General features: G+C 34.7%; 1 protein-coding gene across 1 annotated transcript in view; it reads right to left on the bottom strand.

The window, feature by feature from the left end:
- CFAP47 (cilia and flagella associated protein 47) overlaps positions 1-21158 on the bottom strand; it is a 325591-nt gene that overhangs the window by 45275 nt on the left and 259158 nt on the right. The window lies entirely within an intron of this gene.

The raw sequence follows: 21158 nt of genomic DNA, 5'->3' as shown, positions 1-21158 counted from the left end.
ATGAGAATAATATTGCATAAAAAAAGATGAATCCAAAAACGATTGTTTATGTTTGTGACATAACTGAAATACATTTTAAAGAACTTATACTACCATTATAGAAGCCATGCCTTTTCTGTACTATTTCTCATGTGATTGACTTTGCTTAAAAAAAAAAAAAAAAAAAAAAAAACAACTCTATCCTGTCTGCAGTGAAGGTGACCTGACACATTCCATAATTAAGGGCCTTTTTCCAACAGGTTGCCTGTGTGCCATGTGTCAGAATATCTACCTCAGGCTAAGTTCCAGCAATTAAGTTATAGGAAAAAAAAAAAAAAAAAAAGGAAAATTAGAACAAATGAGTCATATAGTCTATCTGTTTTCAAGCTTTTAAAATAATTCTTGAAATTTGGTAGAACTGATGTCTCTGGGTTAGGGTTTCAGCTTTAATTCTACCTGCAGAAAAACCTCCTGGATATAACTAACTGCTTTTACATTATGCTCTACATTTTTGTGGTAATTTTTCATGCCTACTACAATGCATATCCGCTCATATAGATACATGTGCATCATTTCCTGAGAATGATGGAGTCTGCTAAAGTTAGAATGCATGGAAGAAGCAGTGCACTCCCTGTGATTGCTTCTTGTGATAACAAAAGACTGCTAGGTGCTCAAAAAATGTCACCAGGGAAACTTTTATCTTGTGCTCCAAATGTTCACCTTCCTATAGACTAAGTGGCTGGAGGGATGAAGACCTCAGTGCTGAGAGCTGTAGCAAAGTGAGCAATAAGAACATTGTAATGCAGTCTTGGGAAGGACAAAATATTAAAAAAGAGTTGGATGCATTGAAGTTTTGTAGACTTTTAGGGAGACAGACTAAAATGATGACAGATAGGAATGGCCAGAAGCAAAAAGAAATCAAGTAAAACACTGTCCAGGATAATTACCTTTATGATGAATTATCTTGTACTGTGTTATCTAGGTACTTTCTACAGCATATAAACCAACTGGAGTCAATATGGTTCTGTAGCTGTAATGTTTTTAGCTAGAAACTCTTATAAATTAAAATGAACTAACTAAATTAAGATTGGAAAATCAATCTAATTATGAAGGTTGGGATTATTTAAAGACAAACCATTCCACCTGCAGGATTTCTGCCTCTTTCATTAACAATGCCTCAAAACCTCACATACTGACCAGTGCTTCACATTACTATGCATTCTACTAATAGTAAAAAATTCTTACCTAAACATTTGGATTTCTGTATTGTAAAGGCTCATCATGTAGTAATGGAAATTAAGTAACTGCACTGTAATAATAATTGCATAATTTCTGTGCAGTTTTGTAATTCCATCATGGTATGAGCAATTTGTTTTTGAAAAAAAGTACTTGAAAAGTCTCTTATCTTGAAACAGCTCGAAAATATTCTCATTAAATATCATGTTAAATTGCTAATTGCTAAAATGAAAAAAAAAAATTCATTTAATAAAGACTTATGATATTTTCTTAGATCTTAATGTCCTCAGTTGATGCATTACAAATCAAGTGTGTATATATATATATACACACACACACAAGATTTAAAAGATGAAGAATATACACATACTGTTGACAATAGTGTGGTCTAAGAGTTTTACCTTTAAAAAATTACCAACATACCCGTCAATCCAATATCTTAAATAACTAAACTGATCATACACATTGTTGCCATACTTCCAAAACCTTCTGACCCATTCCTTTGAAATAGATGTCAGCTATAGCTCTGATAGTTCTCCTTCCATGAGAAACAAGACAGCTTTCTACTGTGATTTGTCAAACTTTGGGCCTACGCTGCTGTAGCTAAGGCAGAGGCCTGTAATATCTATAAATCTCCACTATATTAAAATTCTATAAAATTCTATTCTACTCCATTCTACATTAGAAGCTTATTCATCAGGATATAATTAGCTTGCCTTGAATCCAAATATATACATACCAAAGTAGTATTACCAACAACAGTATGTACGCACTTTGTGACACCATTATGGCAAATCCAAACACAATGTGGAAGCATTGTAAATAAGTTTGTGAGCAATGTGACCAAAAAAGGAACAAAGATATGTACCTTCATGCAGGAGGCATTTGGGTAACGGAAGTTTAAAGATGAAGCACAAGGTAAGCAAAAGGGACTGCAACAGGCAGGACATTTTGCTGAATACACAGGAGGCATGACCAGCAGAGCCAAAACCCAAACACCATGGGGAGCTGTTGAGACTGCCCCTCGGAGGGGGAGGAGTCAAGAAGTGCACAGCAGCCATAATGACCAGAGAAAGATGGAGAAGAAAGACAATCATCCAAATTCAGTTCTTCTTTTCATCAAAGTTTTTCTCTGTCAAGCCTGATCACTTTAACCTCCATGATGAACATCAAGGACCAAAGTCATCAGTGCTAATTTTACAGCATGAGCTTCACAACATTGTACACTTATTTAGGATATGATTACTAAAGAATAGCACTTTCATACATGTAATAATTGCTAACAGTGTGTAAGAATTGCTCATTAGCTTGAAAATTGTTGTTAGTAAACAATTTCAGTAAGGTTTTTTTTAAAAGTGACCTATTTAGTCAGTCTCCTAAACATTCCCACCACAGATATCTCTAATCCCTAATGGTATCTTTACACATCATACAGTTGTGTATATACATAGAGAGATAGTTATATGTAGTAATACACACACATCTGTTCCATTGCAGCACTGAGCAACTGTGGTTTGTATCATTTCGTCCTTAGTTATTTTTTCTCTTTTCTCCTTCTAGTCATCACGGATGGGTGACCTTCAAGTTGTTAAAAGGCTGTAAGGTACAGAGAAAGAAACCTCTCCATTGCCTCCAAAGTGCAAGAACAGCTTTAACTTGCCACAAAAACACTTTGTGTTCTGTAAAAACACTTACCCGTCATTTTGCTATGTATGTAGGAAAACACCATCCCAGCTTTTTAAGGAACACTGCACCAGCAATAGTACACACAGAAAGACAATAAAATATATGTGCATAATTTAGTAGAAATCAACTTGACAAACCAAGTTCATACTATTTGTTTGTGGACCTCATGTATTCTGCTAGGGTTATCGAGGAAGTATTTCCTCTCTATGCACTCTACCATGTTGTATATAAATTACTAATAACAAAATTGCTGCTATATCAACATTTTATTAATTGAATATCCAGGAGCTGTTCAAGATAATTTTTGGTCTATAGTGTTTTGCCAGAATAATGTACTCAGGATGATTTGCAACTTAAAATACCATCATTAATACCATTTGCAACTGTTTTAACACATAACAAATAGAACAGACTGTAAACTAATATTTTGTTACATTATATATGCATTGCACATACTGTTTAAACAGCAGCTTAATTATGCCTGTTACAGGACATACGGCTTTTTTAACAGTAAATTTTAATACAGAGTCCATATGATATCATTCTGGGTCATTCTCGCAGAAAATTGGTTATTAAACATCACAAAAAGACAAATTTTACTATAACTGTTGAAACAGAATGTGTTCACATTTTTAATAAACATTCTTCCTATTAGAAGCTGTTCATAATGACAGTAATTTTTATATCACTGGACTTGCCTGCAGCTGTCAACTAACCAACTGATCATTAACTGCTAGTAAAGATTTATTTCCTTATGATTTTGCATAGTTAAAAAGACAGATGAAATAGGCCTAATTGGAAAAAAAAAAAAAAAAAAAAAAAAACACATATTGCTTCATGCTTCTCTTTTCTTATTCCCATTTAGAGAATGTAAACCAGCAACTCCTGACACAACAGACAATAATATTTATGTGGGCAATTTTAGCATAAATCAGCATGACCAAGTTGTTCCACAAACTCTCTGTAAGAAATTCACAGCAAGGCACTTTTTCTGAATAAATCACACAGACAGACAGAATCACACAGAATTTCTAGGTTGGAAGAGACCTCAAGATCATCGAGTCCAACCTCTGACCTAACACTAACAGTCCCCACTAAACCATATCCCTAAGCTCTACATCTAAATGTCTTTTAAAGACTTCCAGGGATAATATAAATAAAGCTGCATCATATTTGGTATAAAGCTTTAGGCCAGATTTTGATAACACCCTGCTTCCATGTCACTGTACAAAAACCAGAAGGAAACAGTGGTAGTTATCAGCAAACGCACAGCTGACCCTTTATGGGCTGAACCCACCTCATTCAAACCAAAGGATCATAATTGGAGTCAACTGCCTTACGGAGAAGCACATGGAGACCTGTCTCCTCCCTTATTTCTTTATGAGGTAGCCTATATTTTAAGCCCTGCCTCTAGCCTCTCCAAAGGAAGGTAGAGAACAGTGATTCTGTTCTCAGTGATTCTGTTCTCAGTGATTCTGAACCTTTGGAGTCCACATTCTTTGAAACTTGAGACTAGAACTCAGAACTGAATTACATAATTAAATCAAAATGAGTGCATTTCAAATTCTCTGCTTTACTTCTCTGGGGGCACTGCACTCTTCATTGAGTTCTGTAATTTCCATGTCAGCCCTGGAAAGAATATCACTCTGAAAGCTAAAGTTGAAGTAATGCAGTGGATCTCTATAGCTGCGAGGAAGCTATATTTGGAAGGATCATAGATGGGTAAAAATTCATTTGTTGCCTCTACAGTAGCTTAGGAAAAAGTTTAAGAGCAAGCACTGATAAACCTTGCCACACTGGTAAAACTGTGATGACAATGAGCAAAATATCCTACAGTATCTTTGAAAAGAATCATAATCTTCTCATTTAACTCATCTTAGTTCAAGCCATGTACCTTTCATATTAGTAAGGAACTCTGATCATAAAATTTCTAGATGTTGAAAGGTCTGCTTCCTTGATGCATTACTATTAAGTCTATAGCATCTCAGAGTAATTCCCACTGATTGTACCCAGAACAGCAGCCCTCAGTTCAGTTTCTTCCAACTGAAAAAGAGGCAAGAGATGAGGAAGATCTCTCTATGTCTTGCTGGAGTCTGATGGGAAACCATTTACGAGTAGTAGGGTGGTCCTTTGTCTTTTTTTTTTTTTTTTTTTTAATCTTAATAGTTTCTCCATAAGAATCATCATAGAATAACCAGTTAAAACCACAGATGGCCCTGCTAAAATTAAAACTGGTCATAAAAATGTTAGTTCAGTATAATCGGGTCTGTTTTCTAACACTATCCTCAGGATATGGAAAGGGTGGCCTCCACAATATTCGCAGACAATAGCTGCTGCTGGGGAAAGATTTTTAATTCTTTCTAAAGGAATTCATCCAGAAAAGTAGGATTGATTTCAGGCAGTAGAGAGTCAGATATTGCCAACGCTCCAGTAAGCATCAGAAATACATTAAAAAATCATGTGTATGTATTCTTCATTTATTCTCACCTGCTAGAAGAAATAAAAGCCTGGCTCACATCTGAAGATTAAGGTCTTTTTTTTTTTTTTTCTTTTAAACAACTCTGCCAAAAGTGATTCAGTGGTCTATTCCAAGAGTTAAATAAAGTACATACAGCAATTCTGCCTCAACTGTTACTAAGGATGGGTTCATTTTTGTTTGCTTTTTTTTTTTTTTTTTCTGGTCCTTCCTATGAGGCTGCTTGAAGTTTTGATTCCCTTTCAGTAAAACATGATCATAGCCCTTTGTTATGGGTTCTAATTAGCAAAATGTGGGAATGCAGCAATCTGTGTTCATTTTCATACATCAGTATTATAATTAGTCAGTCTCAATGAGTAAATAAGAATACAATTTTCTGGATCAACAGCCATCAGTCAACAAACTCCATCTATGGAGATACTCAAAACCTGACTAGATATCATCCTGAAAAACCTGCTTTGGCTGACCCTGCTGTAGCAAGGGAGGGGTTGGATGAGATAATCTCAAGAGGTCCTTTACCACCTAAGCAATGTGATACCGTAATTCTGTGTTCATGGTAGATCACTATACTCAGGTTTGGTTTTGCTTTTCAGAATACATATAATACATTCTTGTATGCTAAGCCATATATAGACATTTTCTCAATGAATCACTTGGTATGTATTTATAGAAATATATATATATACATGTATATTTCATTTTTCTTCCCTCACTACAGTTTATTTAGGTAGTTGGGATGAAAGAGAGATTCCTTTCATAGATGGTCCATGGTGAATTTATTTTTGGGTGGACTTTCTGCTTCACTAATTATGGATTCTTCCACCAAAGGTTAGAGTTGTCTTTTGACCAACATCTGAAAGCTTCAGAGAATCACTGAATGGTTGGAGTTGGAAGGATCTCTGGCAGATGTGGTCCAACTCACCTGCTGAGACAGGTCCACTGAGAGAAGGTTGCACAGGACCCTGCCCAGGCAGCTTTTGAAGATCTCCAAGGAAGGAGATTCCACAGCCTCTCTGTGCCAGTTCTGTCACATTTATAGTAAGGAAGTGTTTCCTGATGTTCAGGAGGCATCTTGTGTTCCAGTTTGTGCCCACTGCCTCTTACCCTGTCACTGTGCACCACTGAAAAGGGCCTGGTTCTGCCTGGTTTGAACCCTCCCTTCAGTTATTTATAAACATTGATAAGATCCCCCTGAGTTACTGAGTTCCTTAGTTGAAAAAATTAAGCCATGAATATGCAACTCAGATGCTAACAAGCAATTTCACAAATGACTGGTTAAAACTTGAAAAGTTGCTTTAAGAAATAAATGGCACAAGTGAAAGACTGGATGTTTGAGTCTTTAACTGAAAAGGCTTCACATCATCACTATCATAAGCACACAATAAAATGTATTAGATACAGTATGTTTATAACCTTTCTGCCATTTTATGAATTTTGTGTTAATACAATTTTGTACACTTCTGGCAGAATCTTTCTGGCTTCTCTCATTAAGAGATTTAATTTAGAATGATTTTTTTTCTGGTACTAAATAATAGATACAAGTTAAACATTTGCTATTTAGATTAAAATAAATGGATTGAGAACAGGGCTTAGTAATTAAATATGTTGTTTCATTTAATGCAATTTATTTTGCATTTAACCAAAGCCTCTCTAGAAAGCCAAGTGTAAAGTCTTCTTTCATTTATAAAATTATATTTCTCTAACTAATAGTCTATAGTGCAATTGTGGCTAAGAAAAAAAAAAAAGCCACCATTATTTTGCCAGAAATACCTATTAAATTAATTTATCATAGATGTGCGGTAGCAGTTAATCTTACAAGGGTTAAGCATGTCAAGGGAAAAAAAATGGTTCTAAGCACAGCAATTCACTTCATCAGTGTAACCAAAACAAGAAAAATATTAAACTTAAAATATTTAACTGAGATAACTGAAAAATACATATAAAAAAGGTCATGAAAACCATGAAGACCACACAATCCTATTGAGAAAAAGTGGATGATAATTTTTAAAATCCCCAGTATAAGACTACTGATTAATATTAATATACTGCTTAGTATATTTCAGAAGAAAGTCTCGCTCACTTCCATACATATCAGATTGGATTATCCACTTAGGTATAAGAATGGCTTTGCAGTAATACAGAAATTGAATAACATCATAAACTGTGGATCAGCACAAGATTTACCACTTATCTCCTAAACTCTGGTTGCTTTAACTTTGACTTTGGTTAGGTGTTACAGAGCTGTCAAATCTTAAAAAGAAAAAAAAAAAAAAAGTAATTGCCTCATGTAATTGCCTCAAATTGTATCGTGTAAATTCATTTACACGATAGAGTCAATACTATTTTCCATTTCTGCTGTTATCTTATGCATTTGTCTTGGCAGCCTGGGATATCTTTGCAGTTTCCTTTCAGAGGTGTTGGACTCTGAAAGTGTCCACCTGAGACACTCTGAGAGTGGTGGACTTTGTGTATCCTTTACTAAAATTAAGTGAGTAAGCATATTAGGAAAGACACATTTGAATGGCAGGTGCTAAGAACAGCGAGAAAGCAAGGCTGAACAGCAGTTCAGAACAATACAAAGGTCAAAGGTGAGAATGGGAAGATGATTGCAAGGAGAGGGAAAAGTGAGCAATAAGACTGGAAAAAGAAAGAAACAAAACAACTAAGGGACCAGAAATAGGGTGACAGGCATAGACAGTAATTTGCAAGATGATTCTATGGTAGAGAACAGTGGAGACTACCAGACTGCTTTATATAGAAGTATAGAAGACATTTGGCATAGGGAATGCCAAATAGATAAGAGTAAGGAGAGAAGAATAAAAAATAAAGATAAAATTTTGTGGGATCATTGAGGCACCCAAAATCTAAAGGTCTGCAGCACAGTATTGTCCTAGATCCAAAGTTGCACAAAGCAAAAGGCATACTTTGTAGCCAAAGGAAAAGAAAATGCAAGTCTTTTTCCATATCAGTACTGCAAAAGATGTATAAATATGTCTTTTTTTCTGAATTATACAAATTGTGACACCTCAAAAAAAGCTAAGTATAAACTCAGTTTATATAAGGTCATTCAGCCCTACCTGAACTAATTAACTAATGAAGTAATCTTATTTCTTTACACATTTAAATATTTCTGACATTCTCTAAAGAATTGATAAATAACGGAATACAAGATCAAAACCACGGTGAACCACAGAAAGATTCAAAACCACAGTGTGGATAGAGAGGGACTGCTAGGGTGAGTAGAATAGAGAGAGATAGTCATATATTTTAGAAACAGGATCTGTTATGTTCCACCCTACTATGTTAATTGGAAAACTATGTCCCACTCAACCCTTCTCCTCCTTTACTAAATTAATTCACTCTGTTCTGCATATGACAAAATACAGTCTACAAGCATTTAGTATCCTACCTAAAATCTTAACAAAAACCAAACCAAACCAAACAACCAAACAAACTAACAAAATAAATAAAATTAAAAGTAAATAAAGCAAATAAAGTAAATAAAATACCACAAAGTAAATAAATAACCACACAAGTATTTTTAAAATGCAAGAAACTTCAAGAAAAGGCAATGTCATATGCTTTTTAAACAGGTGTGGTTTTTTTTTAGTACCCAGACACAAAAAATCACCAAACTTTATCCCTTCTTTCTTAAAGAATATTCACGTTACCCTAAGATAAAGTACTAGGTAAGTAAATTAAGAGTATGACAGCTTCCGCTTTCCTTAATCTTCTTCTAGACCTAAAAACACACAAGCATGTCTTGAATTCATGGCTGAAAGAAAATTGTAATTGCTTGTTAGGTGTAACTGAATTTTTGACTTGTCAAATATCAGATTATTTTTGACAGATATATTTTTACTTTCATTTTAAACTTGGATATATGCATCTCTTAGTCCTATCTCTGAAAGTAGTCAAGTTCTGAAGCTATGGCAGATTTTAATCAAAATTTGCAAAGAGGTATAAAATTGGCAATGATGCTGGTGATGTTACATCCTTCTAGTTTTTATATTCAACCAAAAATTGTACTGTTTTTTACAAGTTGCCAGAAGATGTATCACACTTCATATAGTAGATGGTAACTGGAAACAGATAAGTCTCCAATTGACTCGTGTGTGAATGGGATACAGTGATTATACAGCGCTTTTGCCTTTTCAAAAGTTGTTTGCTTGACATAGTTTATAACCTTTGAAACAGCCAGTTTAGATATTACTCTCTCCTGTGAGTCACATATATATATTTATTGAGTTATAAATTTTCAAAGTCTCAATACTTATACTCTTCATCATTCAAGGTTCACAGGTTTTTGTAATACGGCAGAGCTGAGCACTGTGATTTTTTTTTTTGGTTTCTTAGTACTCAAGAAAATAGTCAAAGTTGTTAAGAAGAATCCCTCATGAAAAGTAACTTTTGCCCACTAATTTGAATTATGCCATCACATAATAGTTCTATGAATCATATAACCTATGACATGGTACAGAATTTAAAATTTGCATGGAGGGAGCATGTACTTCTTAGCTAAATACTTTCCATACTAGGAATATTTATTTATTTATTTATTTATTTATTTATTTATTTATTTTCTGGAGGGAAGGCTTCTGTAGCCCAGTAAATATGATCTCTTGCCATTACTATTAAAAGGTTTTTTAATGACCTTACACAATAGGGTCTCAGGATTTAATTGAGATTTGTCTTGGTATAAGCTCGTTTTAGTTATGATAACAATTATTTAGCAGTCAGGTTTGTATTAGGATATTTTAAGTTTATAGAGGTAAAAAGTAAACATCAAAGCCCTGAATTGGAGGACTGTGGCTGCAGGAACAATAAACTCCCAGACAATTCCAAGCTTGTGGGGAATTTGCTGCTCCAGCTGGATGCATATAAGTCTATGGGGTCTGATGGGATTCATCTCAGAATACTCAAAGAGCTGGTTGATATCATTGCAAAACCTCTCTCAACTATTTTTCAAGAGTCTTGGGAAGCTGGAGAGGTCCCAGTTGACTGGAAGCTGGCAAATGTTCCAGTGTTCAAGAAGGGGAAGAAAGAGGACCCTCATAGTTACAAGACTGTCAAGTCTTACTTCAGTGACTGGTAAAATTATGGAGAAGATTATTCTGGGAGTTACAGAAAACTTGAAAGACAGTGCAGTCATTGGTCACAGTCAACATGGGTTCACAAAGGGATAGTCCTGCTTAACTAACTTAATTTCCTTTTATGACATATTACCCAACTAGTTGACTAAGCAAAGCCAGTTGATGTGATCTTTTTGGATTTAAATAAAGCTTTTGATACTGTATCCTTTTAAACAAAATGTTCAGCATAGAGCTGGACAAGTACATAATATAATGGGTGAACAATTGGCTGATGGGTCAGGCTCAAATGGTTGTAGTAAAGAGGATTACATCAGGCGGGCAGACAGTCAGCAGTGGGGATCCCCAGGGCTCCGTTTTAGGGACAGTTCTCTTTAATGTTTTTATAAATGACCTGAAAGCAGGACTTGAATGTATGCTAAGTTTGAAGATGACGATAAATTAGGAGGAGATGTTGACTCCCTCAAGGGAAGATAGGCGTGGCAGAAAGATCTTGACAAATTAGAGGGCTGGGCAATCACCAACTATGAAATTTAACAAGAGCAAGTGCCAAATTCTGCACCTGGGATGGGGCTACCCTATCTGTATTGACTAGGGGATGAGAAGGTGGAGAGCAGCACCACAGAAAGGGATATGAAGGTTCTGGTTGATGGAAAATTGAATATGAGTCAGCAGTGTATCCTGGCAGCCAAAAAGGCCAAACATATCCTGGAGTACATGAAGTATAGCACTGTGAGCCAGCTGAGGGAAGTGATCATCCCACTCTGTGCTGATGCAGCCACGCCTCAAGTCCTGTGTGCAGTTTAGGGCACCAAAATTTAAGAAAGATATAAAAGTATTAGGGAGCATTCAGAGGAGGGCTACAAAATTGTTGTAGGGTCTAGAGGCACCAAGCCTGCCAGAGTTCAAGAAACATTTGGGCAACACTCATAGGCATATGGTTTAGTTTTAGGTACTACTGTGTGGAGCCTGGAGTTGAACTTGATGATCCTTGGGGTGCCTTCTGTCTTGGGATATTCTATGATTCTATGACAATTCTATATTACACACCTTTTCACATGTAGTCCTCAGACAGAACAGTAGTTTCTGGAACTGTGGATACAGCTTTTACAAGAACTACTCTAAAAGCTGTCCTTTCAATTGAAACTTTTCTGCTATTCAATAGCATTGTAGATTGAATTTCTTTGTTCATATAAGGGAAATATTCACAGCTTAGCCAGAATATTGCTGCAGTGCAACTGATGCATTTTGGCTATGAGTTGATACTTTCAGAGAATATCCACCAGTCTTCATTCCTCTATCTCTCTCGTGTTACTTCTCTCTACAGGAAAAGCTTTATTTCTGAATTTTGAGTATTTTCTCTCAGCAAAATAAACATTTTATCTTCACTCTACTGTATTTTATATGTTACACATCATAAAATTATAAGCTGCCAAACAATTCTGTCTAGTTATTCAGTTTTAGATATAGATTATGTTTAAATTGTAAGACTTCATCAAATTCTCAAAACATATCTGCTGAATTCTTGTGTTTAATAGGGTGTTTATTATGGTGTATCGGGTTTAATGATTCTATGATCTGATTTCCTAAGGGATAGCTGACATGTGGCATGAGTTTCCAACCATAAAGACAATTAGCCATTCTTTACTGGGAGCTGTGCATTGCCTCCTGTTTTGTGGGCAAGATTAAAATTAACTTCATATCCCTCACTTAGAGCAAATTAAAGTAAGTATTCCAAAAATGTATGAGTTGCTGGCCCTTTAAATTCAGAGAGTAAGATGTTTTTGGCCCTCCAGGAAAAGAACAAAATGATTAGAAGCAGATGTTTAGGAAATTATATGGACTTGAAAATTTGTTAAGGTAAGAGATGAAACAAAACAAAAGAAATCTCCCAAAAGAGAAAAAATCCACTGAAATTGGGAATTGCTATTAAGAAGTTTCAGAAGGGATCAAGAACATAAATTACTTGACAGCATCAAGATGATTCTGAATAGTACTGACCCAGGGGAAGGGCTCTGGATGACTAAGTGGTAAATGGGAGCCACAGTCCTTCTGAACAGATGTGACTGTTGAAGATCCTGTACATCTGTGTGAATCCAGAAATGGAATATGTAATCCACAGTGCAGGAGGCAGGATGACTATCATCAACATTTTCATATGAAATACAAACCGATTGTCTACAATTTTGCTTTTACTCACTTTTGCACAAACTACTTTTTTTTTTCTTTAATAGTAGGCAAGCTATTTTTCTTTTGATTCAGGGAGGACAAAAACAGATTGTTATTGCTGGTTCTTTAAAAAAAAATAAAATACAGTAGTGGGTAAAATTACATGAAAACAATACTCTTTCAGGAAGAAATACTCTTGAGTATTGTCTCAAAAACAATACTCTCTCTCCTTCTTTCATAGGAAGGAGATATTTTAGGACAGTTACTGCAACTTTCACTAATAATCACTCCTAGTAAAATAATCGGGAATGAGAATTTTCATGGAAGTGTTTAGGATTATCCATTTTAAATCAGTCAAAATGAGAGGCAGCTAACCTTCAAATCTAGGGCATGTTCCTATTCTATATGGTTGGGAACAGTCTTTAAAGCAGTTCTGGGCATAACTGACTTGCAATCAAGTTTAACAAATGCAGGGACAACAGCTTTTCCTAGTAGCTGTTTGTCATAGGTGTCAGCTGTAGAAAAGGTGCAGGAAGAAATCTTTGCGTATAAAGGTAACATCGAACAGATCTTCATAAACTGTCATTTGGCATCAACTTAATGGAAGAATGAAAACGTTTATTTTCTGATATATAGCAGGAGTTAGAGAAGTTAGAAAAGAGCTTAAAAAATAAATCACTCTGTAGTTGATTTTGCCTACAGTGTACAGCTTTTTCTGAGGGAATATATTGGATTACAGTTAATTTTATTATTTTATCTCTTCCTTTTGTATAATAGCTAATGATCACGAAATCTGAAAGAAGAGGGTGATTATTTAGAGGCAGATTGCAACAGTTATATGTAAAGAAAATAAAGCTTGAACAATTAATATCTATGTATACTGTTAAGGTACTCAATTTCTTGCCCCTGTTTTCATTCTGAAGTAAGAAAAGAATAAACAAATGAATATGGTGGAAGTTCTGAAAATGTTAAGTTAAAAGTATTTTTTGTCATTTTTGACTGAACCAACAAAAGGATGCTAAAAGCATGTTTACATATCCAGAACTCTCCAGCTTTTTTCATTTTTCACTGCTAAATAGTTCAGTCTTTATGATCATCCAACTTGACCTAAATACACGGGATTTCTTAGAACTTACTTTGAAACATCAAGGTTCAGTCTAAACAACTTTTCTTGAATAGAATATAATTAGAAAAAACAAGGCCACTTGATTTAAAAGTTACCAATAATGGTGAATCCTCCACATTTCATTGAAAATTATTCTGAATGATTAAGATTTAGCACTGATTAAGCTCCATGTTAAAAATGTGCAATATTTTGTATTAGGCTATTGAATAACATTGACCTTGTTTCTTGCTTTTTCCTGTTAAGAGTGAATAAACTTCATTAACATCCTTCTCTTTTTTAGTAAAGTAGAACAAATGAGTCACAACCAATTTTTTCTTTGATCAGCTACATAACATGAGATCATTGAATCTCTCATTCTCATCTTGAATTATTTAAGCATGCTTATATTGCAAAGATGAACAGCATCTGTAGAAGGCAACATATGATAACACTACCAAGTGGAGGGACTCAATTTATAAGTAAATAGGCTCCAGAAAGTTTGAAAAAGCTATATTTCTCTAATCAATAACAGGCAGAAACAGCACAAAGAAAGAAAAAAGGCATTTTCACTTCATTCTTAGTAGGGAGGAGAACTGGGTAAATCTATGGATTCAGGTCACAAAAATAACATGAGATTTCATTCTTGATTTGGAAAAGAGGAAAAAGAAAAAAAGAAAAAAAGAAAAAAAAAAAGAAAAGAAAAAAGGACTAATAGGGTACAGATGGTGATTTTGTACTTGAAGAGATGTAAAGCAATCTGAAAAGATAAAGATCATCCAAAAATTCCTCAACAGCTACTGGCATTATGTTATTACAATGTGTATTGTGGTCTTGTGCTATTGTGTGAATAATACTGAATTGCTTGTTTGTGCATGTTTAAAAGTGAATATATTACTCATACAGGTCTGTATAACAGTTTTTTTTCGGCAATCAGTTTCTTATTTTTCTATTTAATAGAAAAGACAAATTCTTATACAATGGCTAGAAAGAAAGAATTGTAACAGCCTCTAACAGGACTGCAAACAACTCAGCTGATGGTTTCTGCCATCAGTATGTAGCAGAAGTAATACAAACAGTAGCAATGCTCAGGGATTATTTTATGTGATCAGTATTCATTGTGAAAAAGGCAGTGTGCCCTGTAATTAGTAGATATCAATTTTTATGGTCTATTAACCTTTGTTTTATCTTAAAATTGCTGATGAAAGAGGAAGAGATTTAATCTATAAGGAATTTTCAGTGTTTGTGAGGCGATCAGATAAAGAAAGGTTAGACAATTAAACATAAAAAGTTATTGCAAGACTATAGTTTTTACTTCAATTTACAAAACAAAGATATTTAGCAAACGATTCTACTAACACAAGCATGTAAATGATGCAGCCAGAAAACATGATTTGAATTTGGTATGTTCATCTATTACAAAATCTCTCATATATTTACTGGACTACACTTAACACCTTAAAAAGGAAGCTAATAGTTCCAATTTACAGATTAAAGAAACTGAAGAATATGAGGAAGTTTCACGGACTTGTTGACAGTTGCATGGAATAGTTTGCATTCTGAGCCTCCTTTTTGACCTTGCTATGAAAATAATTTTCCAAATGATTTCCTCTAGATTTTACTTTGAAACAGTCACAGCTTTAGTATGGTAAATTTGTAGTATATATATGCCTCTGTTTCTCTGGATTAATCTAAAAATAATGTTAAATACCTTCCCTCGAGAAAGTGGAGATTTATGAAAATACAATTATCAAGTACTGCAACAAGATGTGAAGGTGGGAAGTACTTAAGTATTAGTGAACTTTCATTCCCTACTTAAAATTTTAAAGGTTATAGCTATTTTTGCAAGCAAACACAGATTTGTACCTAAAATAGTGTATTAACAGTAACATCAGATATGTCAGACCCTTGTACAAACATCATTAAAGGGTAAATTTAATGTCTTGGCAAGAAACTAGTGTCTGATAGATTCCCAGAAAGTTAACCACACTTTTATCTTTACTGTCACAAGCCCTTAAATGCGTTGTCATCTCAAAGGATACTACTACTGTGCAAAGAAATAACTTTAATTTCCCCCCACTCAGCAGAAGAAGGTATTATATCAAGTGCCTATGAATGTAAAAAAGCATCTTATATATCTTCTTAACATAAACACTAATGCCCAGTGAAGATTGTTTTGTTGCATGCTTCAATGTTTGTGAGATACTACACCTTGTAATAGTAAAGGTTATGATTCAAGCGCTTTTCATCTAATTGTAACATAGATCTTTGTTCCACATTTTCCTAAGAATATACAAATTATGTCCTCTACTGAATGTCAAAATCCTCTCTGCTTATTTATGTACTATGATTTATGAGCTGGATAGGCATTACATTAGAACAGGCACAAAGACTGAATTACAGTTAAAGCAAGTTTGCCTCTTTGACAAATGGCAAAAACAGTGCTCAGTACTCAGACTCATCCTTTCCCCCTCAAATTTTGGTATCAGTAATGTAAATCTTTAAAGAAATGAATATTACTTAAACCTAAGTATTTGTGTCAGATTCAAGATAATCATTACAAATGTTGGCATGTGAAGGTATTGACCTGATCTTCATGTAAACAGGGAAGGTTTCGGTACAAATATTGTGAAAGCTTAAAATAAGATCATATATGCGTCTATGCATCATAAAAGGTAGAAGAGAAAGAAATTTAATTTTACTGAGACATCCACAGAGAGGAGAGAAGTACCAGTGATAAGCATTCTTTTCATAAATACACTCAGACAGGTACAATCCCAGCAGCTTTATCAAACCAAAATAGGCTTTGTCTAATCATCCAGGCATTGTGACAGAAGTAAATCAGGGAATCTAATTTTCCCTTGTAACTGAAAGATATCCGTTTTTAATGAGAATGTGAATAATTTATTATTTCCCCAGTAATATATATATATATATATATACATATATATATATATATAAATTAATACTTTGTTAATCTTAGTAATAATGTGACAAAATATCTAGGGAAGAGAATTAATGCAGCAGAGTAGTAACGATATCATGTTCATTTTAATTAAATTATTCCTTCCCTACAGTGAACAATTTTAGACACCATTTGTCAAGAACTGGAGCTATAGTATTATTGACCCAGGTTAGGTTTAATAGCATCTTGTGGACAAGGAGAAATATATAATTTTTAGATGAACATGTAGATATTGGCACAATTAAGGTATTTATCAAAGTAATTAAACACACAAATTATCCCACCTCGATTCATACCACAGCAATTAAAATAGATGCCTAACATGCACATTTACATTTCATGTAATTTTACTGCTACTGAAGCAGATGTTTAAACTTAAGTTCCTATTTAGGAAGTGTATGAAATTTAAATTGAAATGAAACATACCCCAAAAATTAATTAAAATTAAGCCTACCTGAAATTAAACATGCCTGAAATTAAACATACCCAAATATGCTACTGAATCAAGAACTTCCTCCACCAGTCAAAACTGCACAAACTAAATGCATCTTTCCCTATCATGAATACCTTGTTAGACTTTTGAATGCAACTGTTAACAACTATTATTTCAATTAATCACATACCAGACCACAGAATCAAACATTTCATTTGTGTGTGGCTGAACTAAAACTGATATTCTTCATATACACAAATATATCTTTCCAACTTTAAAAATCTGCCTTCAGGATGTTACATTTTTGAAAACGTGTATACTTAAGCTAATATTACCATGGTGGATGTCAGTCTTAAACTGTATTTCTTTCATATTGCAGCCAAAATCTTAAAGTATATCTGTGAACGAAACTAATATAAATGCTTTTGCCCATATGAAGACATTTAAGACTTTTCACTTGAAAAGCAGTGGCACATAACGCACAACTGAGAAAACATATATCACCTTGTTCCAATGTGCAACTGGCCATCCTGACTACAAAATTCAGCTAGACAGTAAACCTTTGGAAAACTCCAGTTTACTTTATCATCCCAAAGCTATGGACAACAACTTGACATCTTTACAAACTCTTGGATTTTTTTTCAGGATATTTTTTTAGTGGAAAACCTAATGTGTTTTCTGCTGAGGTCCAAACAGCATTTTAACCTGCATCTATAATTCTTAATGATGGTTGATAATGACAAAAACTGAATGGGGAGCAGAGAAAGAGGAGAGATCCATTTTCCTCTGATATGCTCAGTGTCTACAATGGTAAATCCAGGAAGAGTGCAAGTTGCAGGAAGCTTTCATGATTGTCCTTTGTGGAACACCTTTGTGCTTCATCATTGTCCTTTGTGGAAAACCCACAACATAACTCAATGAAAAAAAAAAAAAGAAAAAAAAAAAGAATACCATGCAAACTAAGTGGGACTAATGCCTAAAGGGATATGGAACTTATTAGGGGATACAGGGGGAAAGAGAAGAATCTGGGGTTTGCACAAAAATTATTATGGGATGTTTAGGGAAGTGAATACAGGAGAGAAAATAGAAAGGTCAAAGTGAAAGAGGGAAGAACAAGCAAAGGAAAGTAAAGGTGAAAGAGAATAAAAAATGCCAGCTGTGTAAGCAGGTGTTGGTCAGTAAGGTTGTCTGGCTAAACCTCAGCCTTGATCATTGTCTGTACTCTTATTAAATCCTATTTACATCTTCTATAAGTACATCCCCTGTCCTGAACCTCTCTGTGTTTCAACCAGTAGCAAGGCTAAAACTGGACTTGCCAGCAAGTAGAATGATGCCAGAGTGCCAGCTATTGTAGAAAGTCTAAGGACCAGTTATTGGAGAGAGTGGTATTTTGTGTAGGCAGTTGGATGTCAGCTGCTACCTAGTATCAAGTGACACTAGCCAACAAGATCACTAGTGTCTGGTGACCCATGGTAAGGACCACTGATTGGATAAAGGGTCTACAGACTGAGTATGCATACAGGACAGACTTAAATCTGTCTGAAATCATGCATGTACTTGTGAGCTAAATGAACGTTAACTGTATGTTCTGCTGGTGAATGTCAAGCAGGACCAGACAGGAAGTAGGAACAGACCAAGATCCAGAAAGGATCTATGTCAGCGACCAGATAAGAAGCCTACAATCCAGGCATGAGTCTTGGAGAAACATTTACATAAGTGTTGAATGTTTTTATGCTGGTGAAGGAACTGTTCTCTGTGTTATCTGTGTGGTTGGCTTGTGCTTGTGTATATGTGCCTGCTGGTCTGTCTGTGGGGATAACTGCTGCTCAGCCAGTCTGCTGTGTGGAAGAAGACCCTGGCTCAAATTCAGCTCCATCAGTGGGGAAAGGAGAACTAAATCTTCATGGTCCCAAAGTCCATTGATTTCTAACCTCTAACAGTTTGAGGTTCACATGTTTTTCAGCACCCTAAATCCTTCAATACATCACAGACCCTCTTAAATGCTAAGCCTCTTTATCTAGCAAGATTTTTTCTGCTACTGGTAACTATTTTGGATCAAGCTGATATACATGTATATACTGCTAAACTACAGCCCAACCAACACTGACTCCACCAAGAAGTAGAAAAACAGACTAGAAAATAGTCTGCATGTCCACCACACTCTGACAGCTTTCCTAAACAATTCAAACAAGTAGTCCTGAGGACTTAGTGATTAAATAAAAAATCAAACCAAACAAAACATAACCGCACCAAACTAAACCAAATTTCCTTTCTATTCCTTGCTGACTACAATTCAGAATGAGATGGCATGCAGTCGACATTGCAACACATGAACATTTTCAGAAAGCAACAGAGATAGATATCTACCAAGGGTTGTCAAATAGAACAGTGGGTGGAGAAGGAAGACAAAGAATTTATAGAGTTCTGGAAAATATGCAGAAGCAAAGTTGAGTGCTTGGCAGGGTAATTATGGTATTATTTCTTTGTTTCTATAATTTTGACTTGTGGAATTAGTTTTTATACAAGTACAAGACAAAAAGAAACATTCCTGTTTAACATACCTGGGTCTGCGCTACATCACACCAAATTCCAAAAGAGACACTAGGCACACCTCTGGTATTTGCAGTCCCTCAATATGATAGTTAGGCAGAGTACCAAGGGTTTGTAAAAAAAAAATCATATAGTTGTTTTCTAAATACCTGTACCCAGTGTCTCCTCACACTGGCACTAGAGCCTGGACTTCTATGAACAAGTGATACTATTTAGGATGAAAAAAAAAAAAAAAAGGTCAGAGTAGGGATCAGAACATCATACTGAAATAGATACATAAAACCTTAACAATTGGGAAACAAAACTTTTAAAATGAAGCTGAAGTACACAATGCTCCTGCAGGGCAGTTAAATCAAATTCCTATTAAGGGAAATCTTGAGGCTTAACGGCTCACTGCCTTTAAAGCTTGAGCCACTATATTGAGAAAAATTGTGTTTCCACTGTGGGTAAAAACTGTGATTTAGTTACTGAATGCTACTATAGTAACTATATATGGAATTTGACTTTCACTTAGCTTTTGTCTTATATTTGAGACTCATTCTTCATTTCAGTCTAAAAAGCTATTTCTTCTTTGACAAAACAAAACAAAGAAAAAAATCAATGAAAACATTTACAAAAAAAAAAAAAAAAGGCTTTAGAAAAACTCAAGTGTCAAAGAAAAAAAAAGTGCATTAATTCAACACTGTAGCTATCAGGAACTCTTAAGGTATAAAAATTCAAGGTTGAAAGTTCAATTTCAAGACTGCCTTGTAGCATTTATGTTTTAAAGTAAAATCTGTGCCCCACATAGTTACTCAAAAAATAACTCTCTAGAACAGAATATAGTAATAAATAATAATAATAAAAAAGACATTAAAGTTCAAACCAACCAGCTCTTCTCCTCAGCCCCACAAACCACCTTGTGGAAAACATCAAATTTTATCATCATCCTCCATCTTCAAAAGTCTTACACTAAAGATTCAGCTTCTTTCCTGCATATGTCTTTTCATTTAAAAATACAATATTTTGAGTTAATGTTTTCAAGAACTTTGTAATTATTTTCAGGGAATAAAAAAAAAAAAAATGTAATATCAATGCTGGGAGAGTTTTGTTTCTTTCTTTCCTTTTTAGTCTACTGTTCACTTTCAGCAAAATTAGATATAGATCTCTAACACTCCTTCAATGTTTTGTGAAACTCAGCTTGATAGACAAGGAAAGTCAACTGAAAAACAGCAAAGAAGTACAACTCAAAAGTTGTACTTCTCAGTGAGGAAGCTACTAGCTAGTTTAGAGATGGGAAGAAGCAGTCTTTAGCTTATAAATAGGGTGGAGTGTGGATGTAGATGCACTGATGAATTCACAGGAGACAGACATGTTGTGGAGGACAGAAAAATGGGTATAAGACATAAGTCAGTAGAAAATCAAGCTTCTTTAGGTCTGGTAGTCAAGGAACAACTAGTTTGATATTGCTGATAATGTTCACTGTACATGTG

The sequence above is a fragment of the Aythya fuligula genome, chromosome 1, assembly GCF_009819795.1.
Source record: "Aythya fuligula isolate bAytFul2 chromosome 1, bAytFul2.pri, whole genome shotgun sequence".
NCBI classification, from domain to species: domain Eukaryota; kingdom Metazoa; phylum Chordata; class Aves; order Anseriformes; family Anatidae; genus Aythya; species Aythya fuligula.
The sequence above is the reverse complement of the archived record's forward strand: the minus strand, read 5'-3'. Positions and strand labels throughout refer to the sequence as shown.